Genomic DNA, 26,938 nt, shown 5'->3' with positions numbered 1-26,938 from the left:
TCCCTCCAGTGCAGAAGCAGGCCATTCAGCGCATCAAGTCCACAGTGACCTCTAAAGGAAATCCTATCCAGACCCACCCTATCCCACCCCTGTGGCCCTGTATTTTCTATGACCAATCCACTTGGTCTGCACATGCCTGGATACGACAGGCAATTTCCCATGGCCAATCCACCCAACCTGCACATGTTTGGATTGAGAGAGGGAACTAGAGCACCTAGTGTAAATCCACGTAGATATGGATAGAATGCACAAATTCCACACAGTCACCTGAGGGTGGAATTGAACCTGGGTCCCTGGTGCTGTAAGGAAGCACTGCTACCCACTGAGCCACCATGCTGCCCCACTCTCCCACCCTGTATCCTTCCTCAAACATGCAGACTGAAATTCCTGGTGTGTTCTCACCAAAGTGCAGAAAATTACAAGCAACGCTTTCTTGGTCTTGTAATCAGAACCCCTAAAAATAAAGAGCAACAGATAGCATACTTTTCTAATGGTTTGCTGAGACATTGTTCTAATCTATCGTGGTCCTTTTATGAAGCCAACCAAAGTGAATTAGCTCATACTTTGCCAAGCAATACTCCTACTGTCACCCTGATGCAGCTCACTTAACCAGTCTCTATTGCTTTGCAGTCTCTTTGTGTCTGTCTCACAGCTTACATCCCTATCTCATTCTTTATCATCAGCAAACTTGGATTCTTTACTCACTGGGATAACAAGCTGTAGAGCTGGATGAACACAGCAGGCCAAGCAGCGTCAGAGGAGCAGTAAAGGTGATGATTCGGGCCTAGAGCCTTCTTCATAAATTAACTCACTGTTTCTTAGTCTAGGTCAGGAATATAGATTGTAAATAGCTCAGACTCTATAGCACTGATCATTGTGTCACGTCACTAGCACAGGTTGAAGATGCCATGTGTATCCTTCTCTCTGCTTCCTGTCACTGCATAAAATCATCTTTGGAACTGAAGCCCTTTTAAGAAATGATCATGCGTGTGAGTCAAGTATCAGGATGTTCTCACAAGATAACATAGCACTCTGCACTTGAGGCACAGATCTGGGCTTTACTCTCAACTCTATATTGTACTTAATAAGCCAACAAGAAATCTTAAGCAGAACACACATATGTCAATAGTATTACATTTAGATGGGGCAGATATGTTATTAGTCATGAAGGTTGATTTTGGTGAAATTATTTTTGCGGTATCTGGGTTGTTCCCCTGTTCCTTTGGGGCCTACAACAGTAGGTGATTTCTTCCCTTTGTTGGGTCTTTGCCTCTGGAGCGAGTCAGAACGAGCATTATAAAAGCTCGACCTAACATGGCAACCTGAGTCCTATTTGATAGAAACAGGTGCCTGAAACAGACAAGTGCTTTGGCCACCCCTTATTAAAATGGTGCCAGCCATGTTGTTGATGTTACTTGGACCATAGATTATCTGAGTATTGGTTTAGTTAACTTTTCGTGGAATCTTGCTGTGTGTAAATTGACTGCTACAATTTCTGATGTTACAACAGTGACAATGCTGTACTCCACGGATTTCAGAGTAAGTTTGTATTTCTTCACATTATTTTTCCAATTGCTAACCACATGAAGTCACTGTCAGTGGGCAAAGTCTGTGTTAGCTAAATTGGTCATTGTTTACTTCACTCAGTGCAACAATATTGTGATGAAACAGTCGAACTCCTCACTTCCCTCAGCTTTTCTCTTCCAGGGAGCTTTTAAAAGCTAAACCTAGTGTTACTGAGCCTCAGTGGCTTGGTCCACCTCATCATGTCTTCAGCTAAATTCAGCTAGAGTGGGATTTGAACTTTGAGCCTTTGGCCGGCGTTCCTCATTAAAAGCTGATTGATTCACTGTTTAGTCATCAACGTTAGAGAATCTTTCAATGTAGTATCCAGTCCAGCTGGTAATCTGCTTGCTTAACTGTGTTTATACAATGTTGACACGCTGGAAGTTCACTGCTCAGTTCGACTACAAACTCTGTGCCTGGTGGAGTCCTGGCAGTGAGATTTCTGGCTCTCTGTGCAGGCCAGATGTCAGGAAACTCCTGGATACTGATAAATTAGAGCCCTGTTGATAAGTTTTCTTGACTCAAAACCTAGTAACCAAATACGAATTCTGTGGAAAATAGACTGATCAGTCATTCTTGTGCTGACCTGTACTGGCCCCTTATGCCATCCCCACAAAACAATTTAAGTTCTCTGTCCTCACTTTTAAATCTGTCCAAGACCTCACTTGATTCAACTCTATATGCTGTCTCCCACATTCTGCCAACAAATCGGAGTACACAGCCATATGCAGTGAGCTGAAACTGAACTAGGCCAGTTAGATAAATATTGTGGCGTCAACAGGAAATCAGAGATTGTAATTTCTGCCAGAAGTAACTCATTTTTTGCCTTCCCAGTACTTCATCATCTACTACATGTCTGGAGTGGGAAACCCCCCAGTTCCTTGGATCACAGCAGCTCCACCAACCTGTATAAAACAGTCTGTTTAATTAGTACTCCATTCACCACCTTCACATTACGACGAGTGAAGTGAGTATGTGTATGTAGAAATAGTAGAAACTGCAGACGCTGGAGAATCTGAGGTAACAAGGTGTAGAGCTGGATGGACACAGCAGACCAAGCAGCATCAGAGGAGCAGGAAAGCTGATGCTTCAGACCTAGAACCATTTCTGAAGAAGGATCTCGCCCTGAAACATCAGTTTTCCTGCTCCTCTGATGCTGTTTGGCCTGTTGTGTTCATCCAGCTCTACACCTTGTATCCGTGTATGTGTATGTATGTGAGTATGAATGCGTGTGTAACTGCAAATGTGTATTCAGTATGTGTATTAGTGTGACTGTGTGTGTGTAAATGAGCACAAGTATAAATGCGACTGTTGATGTGAGTATGTTTGTTAGTGTGAATGAGTATGTATGAGCAAGAGTGAATGTGTGTGCATGTGTGCGTATGAATCTGCATGTGTTGGACCCATGTGAATATGAATGTGTGTGCACATGGGAGTTAGATTAGAATCCCCACAGTGTGGAAACAGGCCCTTCAGCCCAGCAAGTCCACACTGCCCCTTGAAGCATCGCACTCAGACCCATCCCCCGATAACCCACACACCCCTGAACACTACGGGCAATTTAGCATGGCCAATCCACCGAGCCTGCACATCTTTGGACTGTGGGAGGAAACCGGAGGAAATCCACGCAGACACAGGGAGAATGTGCAAACTCCACACAGACAGTCACCCGAGGCTGGAATCGAACCCGGGTCTCTGGCGCTGTGAGGCTGCAGTGCTAACCACTGAGCCACCGTGCCGCCGAGTGTGCAAATGTGTAAGTGTGAATATGTGAGTTGGTATTTGTCACTATATTTGATGTCGGCAGGAGAATAATTATTAAAATCAATGAAGGTGGCGTTAAGGTTTATCTGTTCAGCCATGATCTAATTTAGTGGTGGAAGAGACTTGATGGGCTGAAAGGCCTACTCTGCTCCTAATTCATATGGTCTTATTGCATCAGTTTTGTGGAAAATATATGAGTATTTTAATAGCGAGGAAATGAAGTAAGAGAGACAGATGTGGTTGTAAAGTTAGTTCAAGTTATGTCTTTCAACAAAAGCTGTGAATTTAGTTGTATTTGGTTCTGTGAATGTTCTCCCCTCTGGTTCAGTATCAGGTCCCACTGAAGTGACTGACTCACAATTCGAAGGAGGGTGCACATCTGGGAGTGTTATGTGGAGGCTCTGTCTGCTCTATGATGGGTAATTGCATGGAATTACTTTGAACGGAAGCCATAGAGTTAAGTCTAATGTCCTGGCCTTTATTTGTCTCTTAACTAACATCATGAAAACAGGTTATCCCATCATTATCACACTGCTGTTTTTGGGCTCTTATTGTGCATACATTAGAAAAGAAGTTAATTGACTGTGGAACACTTTTTGAGGTATCTTGAGGTTGTGAAGTTCAAGTCTTTAATTTTTCATTGTATTGTCGATGAAAGCAGAGCCCTTTCAAGTTGCACAGGCTAGAGTCTGGGAATAATGAGTGGAAAGCTAAAAGAAAGGAATATTCTACACTCCTACAGTGTACTCCCTTTCAGCTTCGAAACACTTGTAGTCATTCCAATGTTAAACTATCAGTGCAGAACTTTGTGCTGGAAATTCATTTAATTGACTTGGATCACAAGCTGGAAAAGACTAGCTGCTTAACACTGTGGTACGCTAGTGATTAAACTAGATTCTGGGCTGAAGAAATTGATTTAAAGAATTGAAGAAGAAGCCAAAGACCTTCTAGAGCAGGAATAAATCTTGAAATTTTTTTTAATGTTGTGAGGGTATTAAATGAGAAGTTGTATAGTGTCACGCTAATAATTGAATATAGAACAGTATAGTGCAGGAACAGGACCCTTGATACTGTACTAAACATGATGCCAAATTAAATACTTCCTTTTGACTTCCCATGGTCCATATCCCTCTACTCCTTTCTCCTTGCTTATCTAAAAGCCCTTTAAAAGCCTCATCATATCTGCCTCTACCACCACTCCTGGCAGCATGTTCCAGACTCCTACCATTCTCTGTATAAAAAAACCTGCCCCTCACAGTTCCTTTGAACTTTGTTCCCGCACCTTAAATGCCTGTCCTCTAATATTAGGAATTTCAATTCTGAGAAACAGATTCCAACTGTCAACCCCATCTTTGCCTCTCTTAATTTTAGAAGCTTCCATCTATCATAAGAAATATATTGTTTGTCTTCTACACATATTCCCATTACAAACGGAAATTGTACATATAAACTTGTCACCGTAGTTACACCCTTCCGCTAATGGGGGCACACAGGAGATGGGAGTGGGGCTTGAACAATGAGGAGGAGGGGATAGGTGAACCTGTCCTTCCTCCCACCTATTCTCTCCTCCCACCTCAGGCCCCACCCCCATCTCCTACCTACCAGCCTCATCCTGCCCCCTTGACCTGTCCATCCTCCCTGGACTGACCTATCCCCTCCCTAACTCCCCACCTACACTCACCTTTACTGGCTCCATCCCTGCCTTTTTGACCGGTCTGTCCCCTCCCCACCTATCTTTTCCTCTATCCATCTTCTATCTGCCTCACCTTCTCTCCCTATTTATTTCAGAGCCCACTTTCCCTCCCCCATTTCTGAAGAAGGGTCTAGGCCTGAAGCATCAGCTTTCCTGCTCCTCAGATTCCGCTTGGCCTGCTGTGTTCATCCAGCTGTACATCTTGTTATCTCTGACCCTTCCTCAGAAACACCTTCTGAAGAAGGGTCACTGGACTTGGGAATGTTAACTCTGTGTTCTCTCTACATGTATGGCCAGACTGCCTGTGTTTTGCCAGCAATTTCTGGTTTTGTTTGATTAAACTGACTGCCTGTTTTAACACACTGAATTTTCTTTCTCATTGACACCCAAGAGGGCCTGATATAAAACAGTAGGCAGTTGGATCACACCATTGGATGGGTTAGATTGAAATCACCCCATTATGCAGTCTCAGGCACTTCAGTTGGAGTGCATGCACTGCGATACACACAGCATGCATTGATAATTTACTGAATTAATGCCAAGCATTTTTTTGGCTTCTGTCTTCTGGCTTGTGCAAGAGTGGAGGAGGAGGAGGCAAGGTTAGAAAAAGTTCAAATCCCCCGTAATCCTCCCTTCTCCCCCAATATTAATTTGGATGGTACATTCCTCTGAAGCTCCATCTTTGAGCTATTGCTCACTCTGTTAAAAAATAATGCATTCAGGTTTTGAGAAACTGAACTGTGGGGCTTTAAACGTGTGCCGGCAACAGAAATGAAAGAATTTGTCAAGTGCTATGTGTTCACACTACTGTACCTGATTTTCCTTTCATCCTCTCATGAACAAATAGCAACACCGACTTCATTGTCCATCCCGCAGACCAGAGCGATTATTTTACCTCCATACATCCATGCCAGTTTGGACTGAACGAGTGCCAACTGAAACTTTATCTTCAAGCCTCTGCAGGATGAATGCTCCATGCCCTACCCCCCTGAATATTCTTGGCGTTCTGCCTCGAACTTCAGTTGCAAACGTTCACTGGTTAGAGATTACTGAGGAGAAATAGATTGAGAATCAGTTTGAATGGGCAAATTATTTCTTCAAATGGAGAGATTCAGTTAGCCCCTGTAGTCGTTTTAGCAGTTCAAGTAGGAGGAGGAGCTAGAGTCACAGATTTTACAGCTTGAAAAAGGGCTCTTCGGCCCAGATTGTCCGTGCTGCCCAGTTTTGACAATTAATCTTGTACCATTTGCCTGTGTTCAGTCCATACCCCACCATACCTATCCCATTTATATACCTGTCCAAATGTTTCTTAAATGACAAAACTGTATTCGCCTCTGCCACTACCTCTGGCAGCCCGTTCCAGATGCTTTTTGTTTTCAGCACAGATTCCATCGTCGCAATAATTTGCTGTTACATTTTGTTAATCGACTGCTACATCTCTTCGAAGAATGCTTACTCTGAAGAAGTTTCACTCTTCCGCCAGACACTCATCACTTTCTTGTGTGAAAAAAAATTCCCCTTTGGAAGCTTTTGTATCTTTCCCCTCTCACCCTCAAACAATGCTGTCTGGTTTTAGATTCCCCTACCATGGGGAATAGCTGGTGGCTATCCACCCTACCGATGCTTCTCATGATTTTACAGATCTCCAACCTCAATCTCCCACACTCCAGGGAAATAAAGTTCCAGCCTATCCAACCTTTCCTTATAACTCCAAACCTTCCAGTCCAGTTAGCATCAAAGTAAATCTTTTCTGCACTCTTTATAGTTTAATAAATTTAAGCTAACTTGCAATGGAGGCATAGCTCCCATCCTGCAGTTTGCAGGGAACATATCGGAATTCTTATTCTTTGCGGGATGGCAGTGGCTATTCCGGGTACAGCATTAAAGCAAAGTGGTTTCTTGTTTATATCTACAAGCTGGAGATGGAGCCCTGAGGTCTTGTATCTACTGGTTGCCCAAGGATGTAAAAGCCAGACTAATCAGATTTTCACGGTCAGAGTATTAGTAGACATGTGATCATCTACAAACTGTACAAATCTTGTTAACTGATCCTTCCAAAAGGATTCACCATTGTATCTTGCATTTAATTGATGAACAGCTCTTTATTCAATGGTCTGATGTATGTATATTGCAGTTTAACTCATCAGCTCTAACTGGTCTTCTGACGAGTTCGAAGAACGGTCTGACATTCTGAAAGTCGCCTCTGTTATGCACAAACATCACGTTGTGAATTCTATGAAAGGCTTCTTTTCTCTCTGAAATTTTTGGACCATGATAAAATATGTTCTGATGATTTTTTTAGCCCATTGTGCACTGAATTAACTTTGATTATTTTCTGCGGGCGAGTATATCTCCCCTGGGTGATGCCCATGTTGAATTAGAGATGATTCTAAAATGTGCTTCCTGAAATGTATTGAACAAAGTCTGACATGATGTAAACCTGCAACCTATAGGAAGTGCACTCCAGAGGCTAGATATTTATAAACTGTGATAGCTTGTACCATTGATATTTTCATGCAGTTGAATACCAGGTGTCAGAGAGTACTGTTTTCAGCCCCAATTTAATGTGGCCAAACCACCTAACCTGCACAGCTTTGGTTGGAAACCAGAAGAAATCCAGGCAGACACAGGAACAATATGCAAATGTCACACAGATAGTCACCCAAGGCTGGAATCGAACCCTGGCACTATGAGGCAGCAGTGCCAACCACCCTTCACCACACCATTGATGGATGCCTTCTGTTGTTGCAGCTTGATCTCTGCCAATTTCAACCAAAATGCATCTGAAGAACACAAAAATACAGGCAAAAGTAGACCATTCGGCCCATTGAGCTTGTTCCTCCATTTGATATGATCGTGGCTGATGTTGGGCTTCAACCCCACCTCAGACCCACACCCTCACCCTCAATCTCCCATAGCTAACCCACCTAGGGTGTGTGGGTGGATTATTGTTTGGAGTGTCAGTGTGGACTCAATGGGCCAATTGGCCTGCTTCCACACTGTAGGGATTCTATAAATTATCAGAAATCTTGATATGCTGTTGGAGTCTCCCATACGTGGGAGGATAGATGGGCAGAACAATCCTGGAAGTTTCTGTTGTGTGTGATGGGCTGGAACCTAGCCTGAGATCAGGATTTTAAGGCTTGTACTTGCTAGCATTCTTGACTCTAAGAACAGGGGCTGTGGCTTCAGGTCCTCTTCAGCACAAAACCCGGCCTGGAATTTTTTTCCTTGATATTTTACCCATACAAAAATAGGGGGTTGGTTTAGCGCAGTTGGCTGGCCAGCTGTTTGTAATGCAGACTAGAACACTAATTGTGTGGGTTCAATTTCTACACCAGCCGAGGTTACCACAAAGAATTCTTCTTCACAACCTTTCACCGCATCCGAAAGGGTGCTGGCCATCAGATTAAGCCACCAGTTATCTCTCTCTCTCTCTAATAAGATTGTGGTAACTTTACCAGTCAGAGGATGGTGTGAGTTTGGAATTCTTTGCATCAATAAGTATAGTAGCACTGTGATTTTTTGAGGTAATGGTAGATAGATTCTTGCTATCCAGGGGAATGAAAGGGTATTGGGAGGAGACATGAATGTTGAATTTAAAATAGAATGGAATCCCTACAGTGTGGAAGCATGCCATTAGGGCCATCAAGTCAATACTAACCCTCTGAAGACTATCCCACCCAGACCAAGCCCCCCTACCCTCTCCCTATAAGCCTGCATTCCCCATGGATAGTTCACCTAAACTGCACAGCCCTGGACGCTATGGGGTTGTTTAGCATGGCCAATCCACCCAACCTGCACATCTTTGGATTTTGGGAGGAAACTGGAGCACTCAGAGGAAAACCAAGCAGACACGGGGAGAATGTGCAAACTCCACACAGACAGTCACCCTCTATTTTTGTGTGGTTTTGAGTCTGTCTAGTATTATGCACTGTAAAGAATCTAAGCACCAGGCACTTCTCTCAGATAACAAAAGTGTTTTCTTTGTATGATAGCTATGAGTACAACTACACATTTGGTCAGGATAGTGATACACAAGTATCAGGCAAGCAACAAGTCTCCAGTGCTGTGAGGCAGCTGTGCTAACTACTATTTTATTGAATAGTGAACAGAATTGATGGGTCTACTCCTAACTCATGGACCCTTACGTACCTCCATGTATCTGCGAGGATGTTTAAAGATTTTTTAAAAACCCACAAAAATAAAGAACTATAGATGCCGGAAATAAAACAAAAATGGAAATTGCTGGAAAAACTCAACAGGTCTGGCAACGTTTATGGAGAGAAAACAGAATTAATGTTTTGGGTCCATTGACCGTTCCTCAGAACTCTGTCAAAAGGTACCAAGGGGGATGTTTAAAGGTGTTGATATGATGTTGATCAAATGGGTTATTTCACCCTGATTGGTGCTGAGCTACTCAAGTGTTACCAACCAGGCAAGTGGAAAGTATCCTGTCACACTCCTATCTCCTGTCTGGTAGATTGTAGAGGCATCAGCGAATCAGAAAGAAAATTGCTTGCCACAGATTACCCAGTCTTCAAATTGCAGTTGCAGCCATAGTCAACCTATTAATAATCTGTTCAGAGATGTTATGATACACCTCCAGAGGAAGTAGCACTTGAACCTTGGCCTCATGTTTTAGAGGTAGAAGCATTACCACTCAGACATAAGACAACCCACAGAATTTATATGGTTAGAGTGGTTGTATTTCTAATTATTGATATTGGTAAATGAGGGGATAGGGCGAGGGAGGGAGTGAATCTGTGTGGGATGCTCCTTGGGGGGTTGGAGTGGGCCGAATGGACTCTTTCCACACTCCATGCCATTCTACAATGCTCAGGGCATTGATGATTGATAATTCTGTGATGGTAATTGTCACATAAAGTATATTGTTACATTGGCTCTGCTCATTTCCACTGAGGTTCACACAGTCTGAGGGTAGAGACAAGGAGTTCAACTCCAGCTTTGACCACCTCGCTCAGTTCTTAGTCACTATCCTGACCAAATGTGTAGTTGTACTCATAGCTATCATACAAAAAAAACACTTTTGTTATCTAAGAAAAGTGCCTGGCGCTTAGATTCTTTACAGTGCATAATGCTAGACAGACTCAAAACCACACAAAAATAGAGGAGGACTGGTGACAGCAAACTACCTCAAACACCTTAACCAGTGCCACCTACTGAGGAAGATGGAAAATACTAGAAGGTACCAGTGGTGGTCATTTGGGAAAATACTACAGTCATGCCACTGAATATCAAAGGTGCTTAGACTCTCCTTGTGTTGTTGCTTGCCTGATACTTGTGTATCATGAATGTTCAGCCTAAAGTGGAATGTTGTCATAGAATAGAATCCCTACAGTGTTAAAACAGGGCCTTCAGCCCCACAAGTCCACAACAGCTTTCTGAGCATCCCACCCAGACACATCCCCCTCTAACCCACCTAATCTACAGATCCCTGAACACTGTGGGCAATTTAGCATGGCCAATCCACCTAGCCCACACACTTTTGGACTGTGGGAGGAAACTGGAGCACCTGGAGGAAACCCACGCAGACACAGGGAGAACATGCAAACTCCATACAGACAGTCACCCGAGGGTGGAACTGAATCCACATCCCTGGCACTGTGAGGCAACAGTGTTAACCACTGAGCCACTTTGCCACCCTAATGTTGTCTCGGTCTTGTTGTATGCAGACACAGACTGCTGAGGTGTTACCAAAGGAATTGAGCTGCATTTTGAATTCAGCTGGATTTTTCCTATTGACTGTCTCAGGCTATGTCACTGAGAGTGAAACTACAGAGTTAACACCTTAGTGATTGGCAGCCATATACACACACTGTACTAACACTGTATGCATACATTTTGTATACACAAGTATGTACACCCACCGTATACACACCATACGTACTTACACATTATACACTCAGTATACAAACATTATACACATACGCTGTACTAACACTGTACACAGACACTGTACAGACTCTTGTGATTCCATCCAGTGCATTCTAAAGATGCCGTTACTGAGATGCATCTGAAATTCACTCCAGCTGCTTTGTCAGATTTACTGCAGGGTTTTTATGAATTGTTTTTCTTCTGGCTCGTGATTTTTGTTGCAGTCAATGCCACTTAATCACAAAACCCAATTATTTTATTTGGTTGTATCCTCCACTAAGTTGAATATTCTGTCAACTAAAGCCATTAAATATGCAGTAACCTCACGAATGAGCGTACACATTAGATATGGAAAATCGCAGTACATGGTTAGATGAGAAATCCAGCTGCTGGTTATTTTTGGCTGGTATTGTTCTGGAGCTGGAATTTAGGATTTAGGTCAGAGACACAAGTCCAACTGTAATCTTGCTGGAGACCGCCTTCTTACCTTTCGGTGATTTGTCTAGCCAGGTTTCTGAGCTTGGCCTGTTCTGGATATCTCCAGTGTAGGAAACCACCTCAGAATCCACTTAGTACAGGATTAATGTTGGATACCAAAATACATCCCTTTTTATGGAACTAGCTTTCAATTCCAGTCAATACAAGGTCCCAAAGGCACTTTGACAGATAATGAGAAAGATATTAAGTGTATGAAGGTCAGTGGGAGTGGATCAGAGTGGCAGGTGAGTGAATGTGGATTTAGAATGGGAGGATTGTAATGGTATAGAGTGTGAGGCGGCCCACAGTGGAGATTGCCAGATGAGTCAGGGAATTGGAGGCAGGTGAATGAGGAGGTGCAATGACAGATGGTTGCAGGTTGAGGCTCGGTATTTGGGTGAGGGGTGTACTGCATCAAGTGGGTAAGGGGGTAGGGATGTCAGGTCCGTAAAGGGTAGGGTGCCAGATTGATAAGGGATTAGAGTACCAGGTAAGTGGGTGATGGAATAAAGTGACTAGTGAGGAAGTAGGGTGGTGGCTGGGTGAGGGGTAGGGTGTGAAAGGGGGCTACAGGACACAAAGAAGTGGGTGACAGTGGGTCAAGTGTTGGAGGGGGTACTGAGTATACCCCAGGGTGGATGTGGGCTCTGTGTCAGGGTGGCGTGGCCAGAGATGTGTTTCTAAGTTTGGGTTGGCTGTCCATGGGGAAATGGGAGCTCTCGGTGTGACTGAACAAGGGCAGGTGTGGCCAGTTTGCTAGGTAGCCCGATGTTAACTCCAACATTTACTGGGGATCAATTTAGATAGGTCAGTAAGAACCCTCCAACATCTCTGACTCTAACTCCAAATTCCAGCCTTTTTGTGCTGAGCTTTTAGATTCAGGGTAATGGCTCTTTTCAAGTTTAAACCTCTTGGGTAACTATTGCATAGGATTTCCAAGAGGTCTCAATGTGTATCTTGTCAGATATGTCTGGTCTTTGACTTTCTCAAAACTGAAGGATCTGGGACAACAGGTCTGCCCTTAAAACAACGGAAATGTGAGCAGAGGGTTTCACAAAAACCAAAGACAAACACCTACACAACATATCAAAGCAAGAAGTGGTTGGTTCACAGAGTTTGCTAAAAACAACAACTTTGACTGAAGCATTTCATACTCATTCTTTAGCTGAACTGCACAGGAAGATTCCAGTAAATTAACTTCCAGCAGTTTCAGGCAGGGAAATTTTCGCTTTGTGACAGGACTACTGCACATTCACCCAGAAATTAAATCAGTTTCCGAGACATTTCTTCCTGCCTTCTTACAGCTGGACTCATGAGAAGCAGCAGTGTCACAACACAACCTCCTGCAGGCAACATAGCTCAGGCATTTGCCCTCTTGAACAATTAAAACCAATCAATGGATGCAGCACATTCTGGAGTGCAAAGGATTATGGGCAATACAGCATCCATTATTGACGACTTTTCAATGGGCATTTGTTCCCTCAATAGATAAATTCATCTTAGGCAAAATGGACTGTATTAGAGATGTTTTTAATCAACCTGTCCAGATATGTTATAAAACACCGCTAGAGCATATGAGTTTTAAACCCAAGCTTAAAGATAGGGACACCACCTCTGCATCAAAAGAGCCTCTTGACTGCACTGGACAAACCACCTATTTTACATGATATGGTTAGGCAGCAGCCAATGGAATTAAATATCAGGTGCAGGATATAATGCTGATCAATCCAACACCTCCTTAGATAAACTAATATCTCCTCCCTGTTCTTTAAAAAAGTGAAATGGGAATTTATATGGCCAGTATGGGTGGGTGTGGTGGCTCAACAGTTAGCACTGCTGCCTCACTGACCTGGGATCAAATCCTATCGCAGGTGACTGTCTGTGTGGAGTTTGCACATTTTCCCCTTGTCTGTGAGGGTTTCTTCTAAGTGCTCCAGCTTCCTCCAACAGTCCAAAGATGTGCAGGTTTGGCAGGTTGGCCATGCTAAATTGCCCCCAGTGTCTAGCAATGTGCAGCCTTGGTGGTTTAGCCATGGAGGTGCACAGTCACAAGGATGTGGGGATGGGTCAGGGTGGGAGGGTTGCTGTGGACTTGATGGGCCGAATGGCCTGCTTCCATTCTGGAAGGATTCTATGATTTGCAGGCAGGGTTTCAGTTAACATTTCACCCAAAAGGTAGCAACTCCAAGCATTCTACAGTACTTATGTTCAGTCTAAGTTAATGTACTTAAGGGGGTCTGGAACATATAATCATTTACTTTGGAGGGGCAAGTGATACCACTAATTACAGCGAATACCAACTGTACCATACCATACAAAATAATGAGTATTCTAGTTAGAATGAAGAGGCAGAATCTTCAATTCCTAAGAAAAAACATTCTCTCCTTCATAAATTTAAATGCGTTATGCAGTAAATTAAATCTTACATTGCTAAAGCAATGGAACAGTTCATTCCATTGCCAACCAGATGATTGAAAAATCTTATTCATTGCCCGAACTCAGTGCAAGCTTTCTCTGACGCTAATTACTGTTGGTTGATGTAAACTTTCAATGCAAGATATGCAAGAATGGAGTTCAATGGTCTGTCACAGAGAGAATCAAAACCAATTACACACAATGCTTCTAGAGAACTGCCCCACATAGATCATCTGGGGGGGGGGGGGAGGTGGAAGAGACACATTTCCATCTCAACAGCTCAGCGACATAACAAGGAAGTATTAGCAGGAAGCACATTTCAAAGGCCAGCAGGGGTTAAGCAGCAGACCCCTTTTTAGGAAGACCCTTTGCATTCTCCCAACATAATCGCTGTGCACTCGCACGGACTCTCTGCTGGTGAGAGATGACTGAATTCTTCACAACTCTAGTCTGGCCCTGTCTACATGGATGGTGATCAGTGAGGGGAAAGGAGGGCAAGACTACAGCCAGCTCATTCAACTCAAACACTAAAGCTGGCTGCTTCAGAAGTGTGGCTGCGTTAATCTTGTTGCATTTTGCCAGTGTTCCCTGCAGCTTTTGAGATAAAATTTAGAAGTAAACATATGGCATGTCAACATAAAATCATGTAAATATAGTAAAGCACCCTGAATTTAGAAAAGCTTTCAACAGACATAACCCTTAAGATGAACACATGTCTAGGTTCAACAACAAGGAGGAGAAGTTGTCACTGTTCTGGGGGGAGGGGGATGATTCAAGGAGCTCAGATGAAAGCCTCCTCCATGACGCACAGGAAACATTGCTGTTATTGCTGACTCGGTTCATTGCTCCACAATCCCAGGACTGATCTGCCAGTGATCCATGATTTCCAGGAAGATCCAATGATTTATCATCTAACCAAAATGCTGCCAGCAGCAGCTAGATGCTCATTGCCTACTGCTAACAAACTTTAATTGGGGCCTAGCACAACACTGGGTGAAAGCCTCGAGCCTGCACGGGCTGAAGGCACAGAGCTATCCAGTGTCATATTGAGCCAAAACGTTTGGAAGAAACAACGATGCAGACTGAGGAGATGGTGTAGTGGTTTCCTGTTCAGTTCCCTCACACCCTTCTGCCCAGACATCAGATGGTGAAGCCTCAATACATTGGGATCACAAGACTCAAAATGCTATCAGGCTGCATAAGGTATTGATGGTTGCCAAGTATTCCATACCTTGCCAAAGGCCACCTGAATATATTCCAGCAGTTTGATCGCTCCATTGCCTACCACTGGCAATATTGTGATCATCATAGAATCCCTACAGTGTGGAAATAGGCCTTTCATCCCAACAAGTCCACACTAACCCGCAGAACATTTCACCCAGACCCATTCCCCTATAAGCCACCTAATCTACACATCCTTGAACACTACAGACAATTTAGCATGGCCAATTCCCCTGGCCTGCACATTGTCTGACTGTGGGACGAAACTGGAGTACTTGGAGGAATCCCACGCAGACACGGGGAGTATATGCAAACTCCATATAGACAGTCACCTGAGGGTGGAATTGAACCTGGGTCCCTGGCACTGTGAAGCAGAGTATTAATCACTGTGCCACCATGCCACCCATTGCTCATCTTGCCATCCAAAATGCCCAGGGAGCAGATTTTAGGTTGGATGCCTATACCTACACTTACCTGATGATTTAATTAACTACTAGTGCATTGACATGGATAGTGGTATCACACCCCAAACGGCACCTGAAAAGGCTATGCATGATGAATCTCACTTGCTTCACTAGAATCCGATTGGTGAGCTACAGTCATGATCTGCTTGCAGCAGGCTGGATCAGGAATGGTTGGCTGGATCTGATAGCAGGCCAGAGATTAGCAAGACTGCAGATCGTAACTCACCTTCCAACTCCCTAAAACCTGCCCACCATCTACAAGGCACAAGTCAGGAGTGTGATGGAATACTCCCCATGTGCCTGGATGAGTGCAGCCCCAACAACACTCAAGAAGCTCGACACCATCCAGGACAAAGCAGCCCGCTTGATTGGCACTACATTCACAAGCATCCACTCCCCCAACCACCGACACTCAGTGACAGCAGTGAGTACAATCTACAAGATGCACTGCAGAAACTCACCAAAGATTCTCTAATCCTCTTCCAATCCCACAACCACTTCCATCTAGAAGGACAAGGGCAGTAGGTATATGGGAACCCCATCCCCTGCAAGTTCCCCTCCAAGCCACTCATCATCCTGATTTGGAAATATATCGCCATTCCTTCACTGCCCCTGGGTTATAATCCTAGAATTCCCTTCCTAAGGGCATTGTGGGTCAACCCACAACACATAGACTGCAGCAGTTGAAGAAAGCAGCTCACTACCTCCTTCTCAAGGGTAAATGGGGATGGGCAATAAATGCTGGCCCAGTCTGTGATGCCTACATTGCATGAATGAATGATAAAAGGACTCTGGTCTCTGACCCAGGGTAAATGCTGGAGGTCATGCGGTGGTGATCAGGTGAGGTGGCCAGCTGCAACCTTCAGATTTAACCTGAATCTGTAAAGAGCACACTATTCATGCTTATACTCAGTAAGTATAGTTTGCAATCCCTGCTGGGCTATCTCAAAAGCAGCCTCGGAGTGAACTAAATTTGTAGTGGTGTCTGAAACAGGCATCAGGACCTCTGTTCATATAGACAAGGGATTAAATACCTACTTCAGAGGGGTCTACACTGAAAACTGTATTCCATGGACTTCCAGCAATAACATGTACTTCCTTACGACCATACTGGAGGCTTGGGACATCAATTCAGGCCTGGCAAATGGCCTCTGTTTTGGTTGAATTACTGGGCCATAATCTCACTTGAAGGAAGCACTGGGTGGGAAAGCATTTCAACTTCTGTTATCATTGAGTGATTGCTTCCTCAGATTTTCCTCCTGGTGCTTAATGATTATCAAAACTATTCTGTTTCAAAAAGAAAATTGAATGTTGCCCATGTACTAATAAGTAGCTGTCTAGACTCACTGTCTATTAATGCGTGAAAATCCCCTTCATCTGAGATACAACATGCTCAAAGGGCTCTTGATTTATTAAGTCCAGCTCTGCTGTAGCAAAACAGAATTTCAAAATGCCTAAAACATCAAGCAAAAAGCACTGGGCTGGTAACAGAAAGCAAAGGGCTAAAATTAGCAGAGCATTCGTGAAAACCATTTACGGATTAGACAGATAACTGTAAACAGAAGTTAAATTGAGTCATTCCGACCTAAGCCCTCAATCTGGTGTACAATGCTGTGGTCCAGATGTGAGAGAGGAAATGGCTAAGGTCAAGAGCCATTCGTGCAGCCATTGGCGGTGTTGATTTCAGAATTGGTCCGATATGCAGAGCTGGAGATCACAGCTAAATGTACTCAGTGAAGCAACAGCTCCCCTACTGCTTATCTTCCACTGCAGCTGCAATAGGTAGGAAGGAAAGAGCAGATGGAGCTGCTTCGTCCCTTCCTTCACTGCCGAGCTACAGATGAAGATTTAAGCATAAGCCTCCAAGGCACAATCTGATTGTTTCTTAAATTATCCCAGGATCAAGCTCCGCTATTTCCTCCAGATTTCTCCAAACACTTCCAGGAATTCTCCAGTACCTCCTTTATCAGGGGTCTCCACCATCGCTTGGCTGGAGCTTAGAAAACCAACATGGTGGGGGGGCGGTGGGAGGATGTGAGAGACACATACAGATTGGGCGAGAGGGGTCACACATTGGGGGAAAGGGACACACACTGGGGGAGAGAGGAGCACACACTGGGGGAAAGGGACACACACTGAGGGAGAGAGGGGCACACACTGAGGGAGAGAGGGGCACACACTGGGGGAGAGGGACACACGCTGGGGGAAAGGGATGCACACTGGGGAAGAGAGGGATACACTCGGGGAGAGAGGAACACACACTGGGGGAGAGAGGGACACACACTGGGGGAGTGGGGGACACACACAGACTAAAGGAGACACACACAAACACAGAGAGAAAGACACACACAAACTGACAGAGAGAAACTACAGAGATTGGAGACAGAGACACACAAACTGGGAGAGAAAGAGAGAGACAGAGACTGGGAAAGAGAGAGAAACACAGACTGAAGAGGAAGTGAAAGGGAGAAACTCCAGTTTGGACCTTGGATGTGCCTTGTTGTATGCCTTTTTCTTGTGAATGGGCGACTTTGGAGCTTCTTCTGAGGGCTGAATCTCACCGCAAAGCTGAAGCAGTGCTTGTGTGCTGCTTCAGTCAGTGAAGTGAATTAAATTTCACTTTAATTCATAAACTTATAACTTGCTGAGCACTGTGAAAAAGTGAAACTTGCTGCTGTTTCGAGTGAAGCAGTGAACATTCACATGTTAAGGTTTAACATAAGGTTTGGGGGTGGCTTGGTTCTTTACTGGTTAACACAGCTGCCTCACAGCACCAGGGACTCGGGTTCAATTCCAGCTCAGGCAACTATCTACATGGAGTTTGGACATTCTCTCAGTGTCTGTGTGGGTTTTCTCCAGATGCTCTGGTTTCCTTCCACAGTTCAAAGCTGTGCAGGTTAGGTGGAGTGGTCATGCTATAGTGCCCATAACATCCAGGGATATGCAGGCGAGGTGGGTCAGCTATGGAAAATGCGGGGATACAGGTTCTGGGTGGGATGCTCTTCAGGCAGTCAGTGCGGACTCAATGGGAGCGAATGGCCTTCTTCCACACTGTCGAATTTCTATGGTCTCAACTCATTTAAAGCAAGCAAAACCTCTGAATTTTCAGAAGAATGGTCTAGGCCCAAAACGTCAGTTTTCCTGCTCCTCTGATGCTGCTTGCCCTGCTGTGTTCATCCAGCTCTATACCTTGTTCCCTCTGAGTTATTGTTGTGACCTTAAAACTCATGTTATATATCAAGCCTATCTTATCATAACTATTTCAGTAACTACAAATCGGGACTTTGCTCTGAAGCTAGGCCCCCTTTGGTAATGAAGTTTATAAATTGGCTATCATGGTGAATACAAGGGATCTGATTGATTTACTTTAAAGATAAAGCTTTAAAAAAACTGCACTCACTGCTAATTTTAACTAATCTGTTGTTTGTTTGAGACTGAAGTTAAACTCTGTCCTTTCTGATACCAACTCAGATACCGGGTGACTGCAGATATCCCCTCATTCCCCTGGCCTCAGAACTGACCAAGATGTGATTCCCCATCTGCTTGCCCCTTTTCCATATTTATCCTTCTTCCTACAATAATAGTTTTGGATACATCATCCAAATACAACAAAAAAAGGAACAAAAATGTAATACAGATCTTGCAAATTCATGACATCATGTTGTCATAAAGTACTTTCCAGCCAATGAAGTACTGTTGGCATACATTCGCTGTTGTCAATATGAGAAATTTGGCACTCATTTTGTGTAAAGGTCAGGCAAACAACAACGGAATAAATTACCTCTAACATTGATCGATAGATAAGTATTGACAAGGACAGAAAGGGAACTCTTCTGCTGTTCTGCCAATATTGCCATGGGATCATTTATTTGAAGACAAGACAGCAGATGGAATCTTGGTTTAATGTTTCATCTGAAAGGCACCACCTACAAGTGTGGAACCCTGCCGAGTGAGTTGTGAGTGTCGGCTTAGATAAGTTCAGTTTCGGAAACCTGGTCGGCTTGGACAAGTTGGGTCAAAGGGCCTGTGTCTGCGCTGTATGGCTCTATGACTCCACATTTAAGCTTTCGGAGCAGAATTTGGAAACACAGTCTTCTGACTCACATACGAAAGAGACCGCTTATGCTGCACAGAGTCACAATCTGCTGTTGTACATGAACATAGCTTACTTTAGAAGAAAGCAGTTCATTCTGTGCAGCTGTCCAAAGTAAAAACAGTGCGATAATAACAATTCATCCACACATTCTGTCAAGACTATGACTATGCTTTTGGATAAACAAAGCATTAAATCAAATTTATTTCTGCTTTCGGTCGATGAATTCCTGGTACCTTATTGACATTGATGTCTGCTGCCTCAGAACAGAATCCAAGGATACATTCCTCAGCCCTTGGGATCTCCAGTTCACTCCCCTCAGGATCAACAGTATTTCAAAACAAAGTGCCCAGCTGTCTTTGTGTTGCTAGGTGCTTGTTCAAGCATAACCATCCCCAGTTGAATCCACTCTTGATGTGATTGAAATAGAGTTCTGTAGCTTTGATTCACTTCAGCAGCTCAAGAAATACTTCACTGGGCACATTTTGTTTATTTTTTGCAGGCCGTTATACCGCGGGGTACAATCCAAATTCCTGAATGGTGAGGGTTCAGTGGATCCCATTATTAGTCCTGGGCCTCAATAACAGCAATTTAATGGGCTTCTGATTTGTGACACTTAAGGCATTACCCTTTACCAATATGGTGCTTGGTGCTCTTCAAGCCAGAAACATGCTTATTGCCATTTGTACCTGAAACATTATTGTTAAAGCTATAAAACGTTTTTGGTCAACAGAGTTTGTGAGCAATAGATGGGGCGTAGAGACTGGATTTGATCGGGGAATGACCTTTCCATGTTCTACTTTTCATCAACTGGTCATGAAATATAACAAGGAAACTGATGATTTTGAGAAGATGGAGGATGGTGTAACTTTGAGGAGAATGAGTTGATGAACTGAGATTCTGTTTATGCCATTTGTCCAGAGCTCCTTCTATCAGCCACTGAAACTCTGCTCAGTTTCAAAGTCGTTCGTTTCCAAAGGTCACTAACTCACCAAACTACAAACCACCAACCAAAGGCCTCATAAGGATTTACTAGGACGTTACTGGGACTGGAGGGTTTAAACTTAATAAGAGGCTAGACAGGCTGAGACTTTGTTCTCTGGAATCAGGGAGGTTGAGGCGTGATTGTAGAGGTTTATAAAATCATGGGGGCATAGATGACGTGAATAGCCAAGGCCTTTTCCTCAGGGTTGGGGAATTCAAAACTAGAGGGGCATAGGTTTAAGCTGAGAGGGAATAGATTTAAAAGGGACCTGAGGGGCAACATTTGAGAGAGAAAGAGAGAGAGAGTCTCACTAGTCTCTGGAGTCAAAACACATTGTAAACCTGAAGAAAAACAGTTTGTCTTTCCAGAGACAATTGCTGTAATCTGTAAATTTGACCTGGTAAGTCAACAATTTGTTTTAACCGAACTGGCCACTTATGTCACTTACCAATGAATCAAAGCACTCAGAGAAAGATGACTGAAGCAAAGCACTGGCCAGCAGAAGAGTCATGGGAGTCATCTCAATAACAGAACCTAGCAACAATGGCTAGTGAACTGTCATGCCTGGTTTGTCCCTCTCTGAATAACTTGACTGTGTGTGTGTGTGTGTGTGTGTGTGTGTGTGTGTGTGTGTGTGTGTGTGTGTGTGTGTGTGTGTGTGTGTGTGTGTGTGTGGCTGAGTGTGTATGTTTGTGTCTGTATGTGTGTGTGCATGTGTGCATGCGTGCGTGTGTATCTAAAGTGGAGTTTATGAGGCATTTATAAGGGAATTAGTATTTTAATCAGTAGTCTTATATGTCAGTGGTTTATTACTATTTACTTGTAACTAGAGTATCATTACGTATAATAAATAGTAACTTTTGTCATGTACAGAAACCCGGTCTTTACTTTTTGACAACCTTAATCTAAAAGTCAGTTAAATTGTGGAACTTTGCATACTTGGAATATCTTTAACATTTGTGGTAAATTTAGGAATAGCAGCTCACTTCCCCAGTGAGATGGAATTATGAATCATGTCACACAAGTGGAGTTGAATGTGGAGTCATTGACAAAAAGTGTACCACCAGTGCCTAGAAACTGAGTGGCCTGATGAAATGGAGGGAGAATTGGTCTTGTATGACAGAATATGGAATGAACTTGCATTATGTGATGACAATTGTATCGAATATGGAACCTGAACAGACAGCCCCAAAGTGTTACATACAATAATGTGTGTTGCATCGGGCCCATGCAGGACATCTGGGAGCTGTTCAGATGAAACAATATTCCCATAAAGACATTTGGTGGCCATCAATAGAATGCTGTGTAAAAGCATTCATTAGAAGCTGTGCAGTTGGCAACTTAGTGGAAAAACCTGTTAAATCATCTCTCAAACCTTTATAACTGACACTATGGCCAACAAAACCATGGCAACCACTCCAAGTAGACTTTTTAAACTCATTTTTGGCACGTGGACGTCACTGCCTGGGCTAGCATTTATTGCTCATCCCTAGTTGCCCTTGAGAAGACGGTGATGAGCTGCCTCTTTGAATTGCAATTCATTAGCTATGGGTGACCCACAATGTCCTTGGGAAGGGAATTTCAGTAGTTTGAACCAGCGACACTGAAGGAACGATGATAAAATTCCAAGTGAGGATAGTGAGTGGCTTGGAGGAGAACTTGCAGGAGGTGGTGTTCCCACATGTCTGCTACCCTTGTCCTTCTAGATGAAATTGGTCGTGGGTTTGGAAAGTATAGTCTGAGGATCTTGGGTGAATGTCTGTACATTTTTTGGAGAAGGCAAGTTGTTCCTAGGAACCAGAGCTGTTTTTGTTTGTTGTTCATGATAATATTTAGCATATAGCTGGAAATTGCCACACGTTCCACAATTATCTGTTTGGCGATGTTTCCGATAAGGTGGTTGCATAATGGGGTATGGTTGAACTATCACTGTAGGTGCAGTCGGTTTCCAGTCAGTCTGCAGACCTCCAAGAACAGAATTCATTACCAGCTATCTTCACCACACAACCTTCAATTGAAGGGTGGTATCAAGCAATTTAGCTGGGCAATCAAGCACAGTCTGTGAGCTAGCATATAACCTGGGAAAATGTTCAAACAATCCATTCTTATCAATAATTCCAGAAAATTGAGGAGCAGAAATAGGTGATTCAGCCCATTGAGTCCACTCACCAATCAATGAAATCAAGTCTGATCTGATAATCCTTACCAATTTCCTGCCTTATCCCAGTCCTATCTCATGCATATTGACCCAGCCCACACTCTGCAACCAAAAAGAATCCAGCAGAGTTTATGATTGGCTTGTAACTTTCACATGCCACTGACTTAGTTTGTCTCTACTAAGCTATTTACAGGGAGAATGCAGGAAAGTGGATGTGAGGAATGTCGGATCAGCCATGTTCTTATTGGCTGCTGCAGCAGGCTTAAGGGGCTGAATGGCTTACTCCTGCTCAAATTTCTTATGGTCTGTCCCATAGGAATGTCAGGGAAAAAGAAAAACAAATAGCAGAGTGACAACATAGGACAAAACTATGTTTAGACAGGCAAACAGACAGAGATGGAGCTGGGAGCAGACTCAGGGGGAGTTGGAAGTAGAGATGTGCAACCCTTGTCTCCTGGGTGATAACACATTATAGAAGGTCAGATGCTGGATGGTGAGCAGACTAGGATATTTTGACAGTGATTAGAAGGATGCATTGTAATTTTGAATAAGTGACTGCAACATCCACAGCATTCACTCTCTCTACCACCGATGCTCAGTAGCTGCAGTGTGTACTATCTATAAGATGCACTGCAGAAACCCACGCCCACTTCATCGAGAAGAACAAGGGCATCAGATATATGAGAATACCATCACCTCCAAGTTCCCCTACAAGTCACTCACCATCCTGACTTGGAAATATATTGCCGTTCCTGGGTCAAAATCCCAGAATTCCTCCCCTAATAGCATTGTGGGTCAACCCACAGCAGGAGGACTGCAGCACTTCAAGAAGGCAGTTCACAACTAGTCAAGGGTAACTAGGGATGGGCAAGAATTCCTGGCCAGCCAGCAACGCCCACATCCCGCAAATGAATAGAAAAAAAAAGCTTTGATCATCTACCTTGTCTAGTTGATCACACAAAACCACAATATTAATTTCATAGATCCCTGCACCATCCTCAGTAACCTTCATATCTGATTTGAGTTACAATCTCAACAGGGCTTGAATATTTGATTCATGCTCAACGTTTCCAAAATAATGAGGCCCCTGTGATGTAAGGCCTCAAAAACAGGGGTTAAATTGTCACACGTGTCAACACAGCAGGAAAGGCTTATCATGAGGTTAACCCCAAGTGACCCTATATATAACTTATCATCTCATGAGTAAAATCAAGGCGTTGTCAGTTCCTTATTTTCCTTTAAAAAAAACTCCTCATGCTTTTGACTCTCATTTCAATGAATTTCAATCTCATTCTCAGTGACCTCTTGATGCCCTCTTCAAATGGTTCTAAGGAATTTCTCTATATGATGAATACTGTGTAAATATTTGTGGTGTTTTTGCTGCTGTGGGAATATGAACCTTGGTGGCGTCAAATTCACTTGTCGCAAATGTAGGTCAGAAAGTGTTTGAGCTGTCTGACATAATTCGGAAAAGATAAAACTCGATTGAGTTCCAATTGCACAATACTAACTATGGGTTAAGTCAACAGTTTAGTGCACAGGATTAATATTTTATATGACCTGGAAAGAGAGAAATGAGGTTGCTACTCAGTGAACCAAGGCCGACTTGATCAGTTCGTGCTGAACGGGCCAGCACAGTGCCAGATTCACAGATGGTTGCAACAGCCACATTAGTCACATTCCCAGTCAAATAATGGAATTATTACTCAGCAGCAAAACACCATTGGGCGTATTGCCTATGTGCAATTTTATACAGCTATTCAAAATTAACAGGTTTTTTTTAGTAATGTGTGGTGGTCTATATGTATGGAAAAGCCTGTATTTTCTTTTTTGCAATGTCCTTTTAAGACTGAAGTGGACTGGGGGTATTCCGAAAGGTTAATTGGTTAATTCCCGATAATGAATTTGCTGGGCTCAAAGAAATGTCCATGTGAGCTGAGGTTGCCATGGGGATGAGCAGGTAAGAATCAAGGAATAAATAGAAGACTAATTGCAGTCCTGTTGGAATTTTTCTGCCTGTTTTTGTGACAGAAATCAAAACACGCAAATGATTTGCATAAAGTAAAAACAAGCAAGGTTTTCTCCAAATAGAACAGATTTTTTTGTTTGACAGTCTCATGAACAGATCCTTTATTCACTAATTGGGTGAAGGTGTCGCTGGCCAGGCAGCATTTATTGCTGATCCCTAATTGCCCAGAGGGCAGTTCAGAGGCAACCACATTGCTGTGGGTCTGGAATCACATGTGGGCCAGACCAGGCGAGGATGGCAGGTTCCTTCCCTAAAGGACATTAGTGAACCAGATGGGTTTTTCCCAACAATCGAGGATGGATTCATGGTTATCACTAGATTCTTAATTCCAGATATTTTTATTGAATTGAAATTCTACCATCTGCTGTGGCAGGATTCGGACCCAGGTCCCCAGAATATTAGATAATAAAGTGTGAAGCTGGATGAACACAGCAGGCCAAGCAGCATCTCAGGAGTACAAAACCCCAGAATATTATCTGGGTCTCTGGGTTAATAGTCCTGCCTATAATATCACTAGGCCTTTGCCTTCCCTTTCAACAGATAAAACTACTGAAGGAGGCATCTGATAATAGAGCAGAGACTATGTTAGCCTGGTTCTGTACAGTTGCACCGAGCAAAAAGTTGAAGACTAGGAGGAAACTGGATTGTGGGTTGGACAAGTTTAGCAAAGTTGGAGAAATGGGCCTTTGAGGACTCTGTGCCATCAGGGCTGTGGTGACCAGTGAGAAATCTTACATAGCAGAGGCTAGGTTGGGAACTGTGAGGTTACAAAGAGGTGCTGTATTTCTGTCAGAGATAATGCAAGCTCTTGGGTCTAGCATATCTTTGCTGGAGCAACTATTCAAAGTGAAATTTACCTTTTTGTCCAAAACATTCTTCACCTGCTAATAAATAATGATTTTAGTGAGTTTGTTTCAGTCAAGATTTTATAAATGACATGTTGTCCAGCGGTCTTCTTTCTATTAGCTTAGTGAGGATTCCTTTTTGAGAGGAGTTCACTCTTTTTGGGATTACAATAAAGGTAAATTGACAAATGCATTCCAGCCTTCAAAGAAATATATAAATCTACCATTGCTAAAAGGATAATTGGGAGATGAGTAGATTCATCAACTGTTCTATCCCTTCCTGCCTCCAGAAAATTCACATTCCCTGAAGAAAGATTGGAGTAGTTTGCTGCTTGCTTTTGACTGGCATGGAATCAAAGGGCTGACAGGCAGATCTCTGTGACTTGAAGTTTAATTCCATGCAAACAAAGCCTAGATTCTCTCATGTTGCTGTTGTGAGGTATTTGGACTACTCTGAACAAACTCACAGTGATTTGCAGAATAGAGCCATGTACTAGCTGCCATTCTGAAACATGATTCATTTGGAAATAGTTGGCATCCACTGATCAGTCAAAGATTTCTGAAATGAGTTGCAATCATTTGAATTTATATTGCCACCCATTACTTAGTCGTGCATTGATTAAGCAGAATGTAAGTTTGACCAGCCGAGGTAGGACAGGGATTAAAGAACAGGACACAACTGTAGCCAAGAGAGAAAATGAAAGCAAATCAGGAAACAGTCATTCAGAGAAGTCAAGGTTTGTTTGAAAACCATGTTCATTAAGTCTGGGAACAGCCCTGCGTTTCTTATCAGCCAGAGATCCAGCTTCTGATAACTGACGAGTAACTGCTGTTTGAATGTGCTGTACCTGGATGATGGATGGGAACAAGACTCAGATGTGACAGCTTTCAGTGAATTGGCTCACCACCATTTGCTGATGAGGCTCACATATCAATTATGTGACGTTGGAGACGTTGGAGTTTGACCAACAACTTTGGAACTGGCACCGATTTCTCGAAAGGAAAGGTGAAACTCTACCTCAGTGGCTCAGTGGCTCGCACTGCTACCTCAGAGCACCAGAGACCTGCGTTCAATTCCACCCTTAGGCAACTGTCTGTTTGGAGCTTGCACATTCTCCCTGTGTCTGTGGGGGTTTCCTCCCAGAGTCCAAAGATGTGCTGGTTAGGTGGATTGACCACAGGAAATGAAGGGTTAAGGTGATATGGTGGGGGAATGCAGCTCCTTGGAGGGTCAGTCTAGACTAGACAGGCCATATGGCCTGCTTCCACAGTATAGGAATTCTATGGTTCTCTATGATAAGTGTGTGAAGTCTAAATTCAATATATTTGC

General features: G+C 43.4%; 1 protein-coding gene across 3 annotated transcripts in view; it reads right to left on the bottom strand.

The window, feature by feature from the left end:
- Positions 1 to 26,938, bottom strand: part of palm1a (paralemmin 1a) — a 237,668-nt gene that overhangs the window by 192,058 nt on the left and 18,672 nt on the right. Inside the window, exon 1 of one of the 3 annotated variants that reach the window (XM_048559927.2) lies at positions 5,837 to 5,970. The exons of the other annotated variants lie outside the window; for them this stretch is intronic. The gene's annotated coding sequence lies outside the window, so the exon portion shown is untranslated. Of the gene's footprint in view, positions 1 to 5,836; positions 5,971 to 26,938 lie in introns of those variants that run through there. 3 annotated transcript variants of the gene reach the window in all.

Source organism: Stegostoma tigrinum, chromosome 30 (assembly GCF_030684315.1).
Source record: "Stegostoma tigrinum isolate sSteTig4 chromosome 30, sSteTig4.hap1, whole genome shotgun sequence".
NCBI classification, from domain to species: Eukaryota; Metazoa; Chordata; class Chondrichthyes; order Orectolobiformes; family Stegostomatidae; genus Stegostoma; species Stegostoma tigrinum.
Note: the sequence above shows the minus strand (reverse complement) of the source record. Positions and strands in the feature narration are given on the sequence as shown.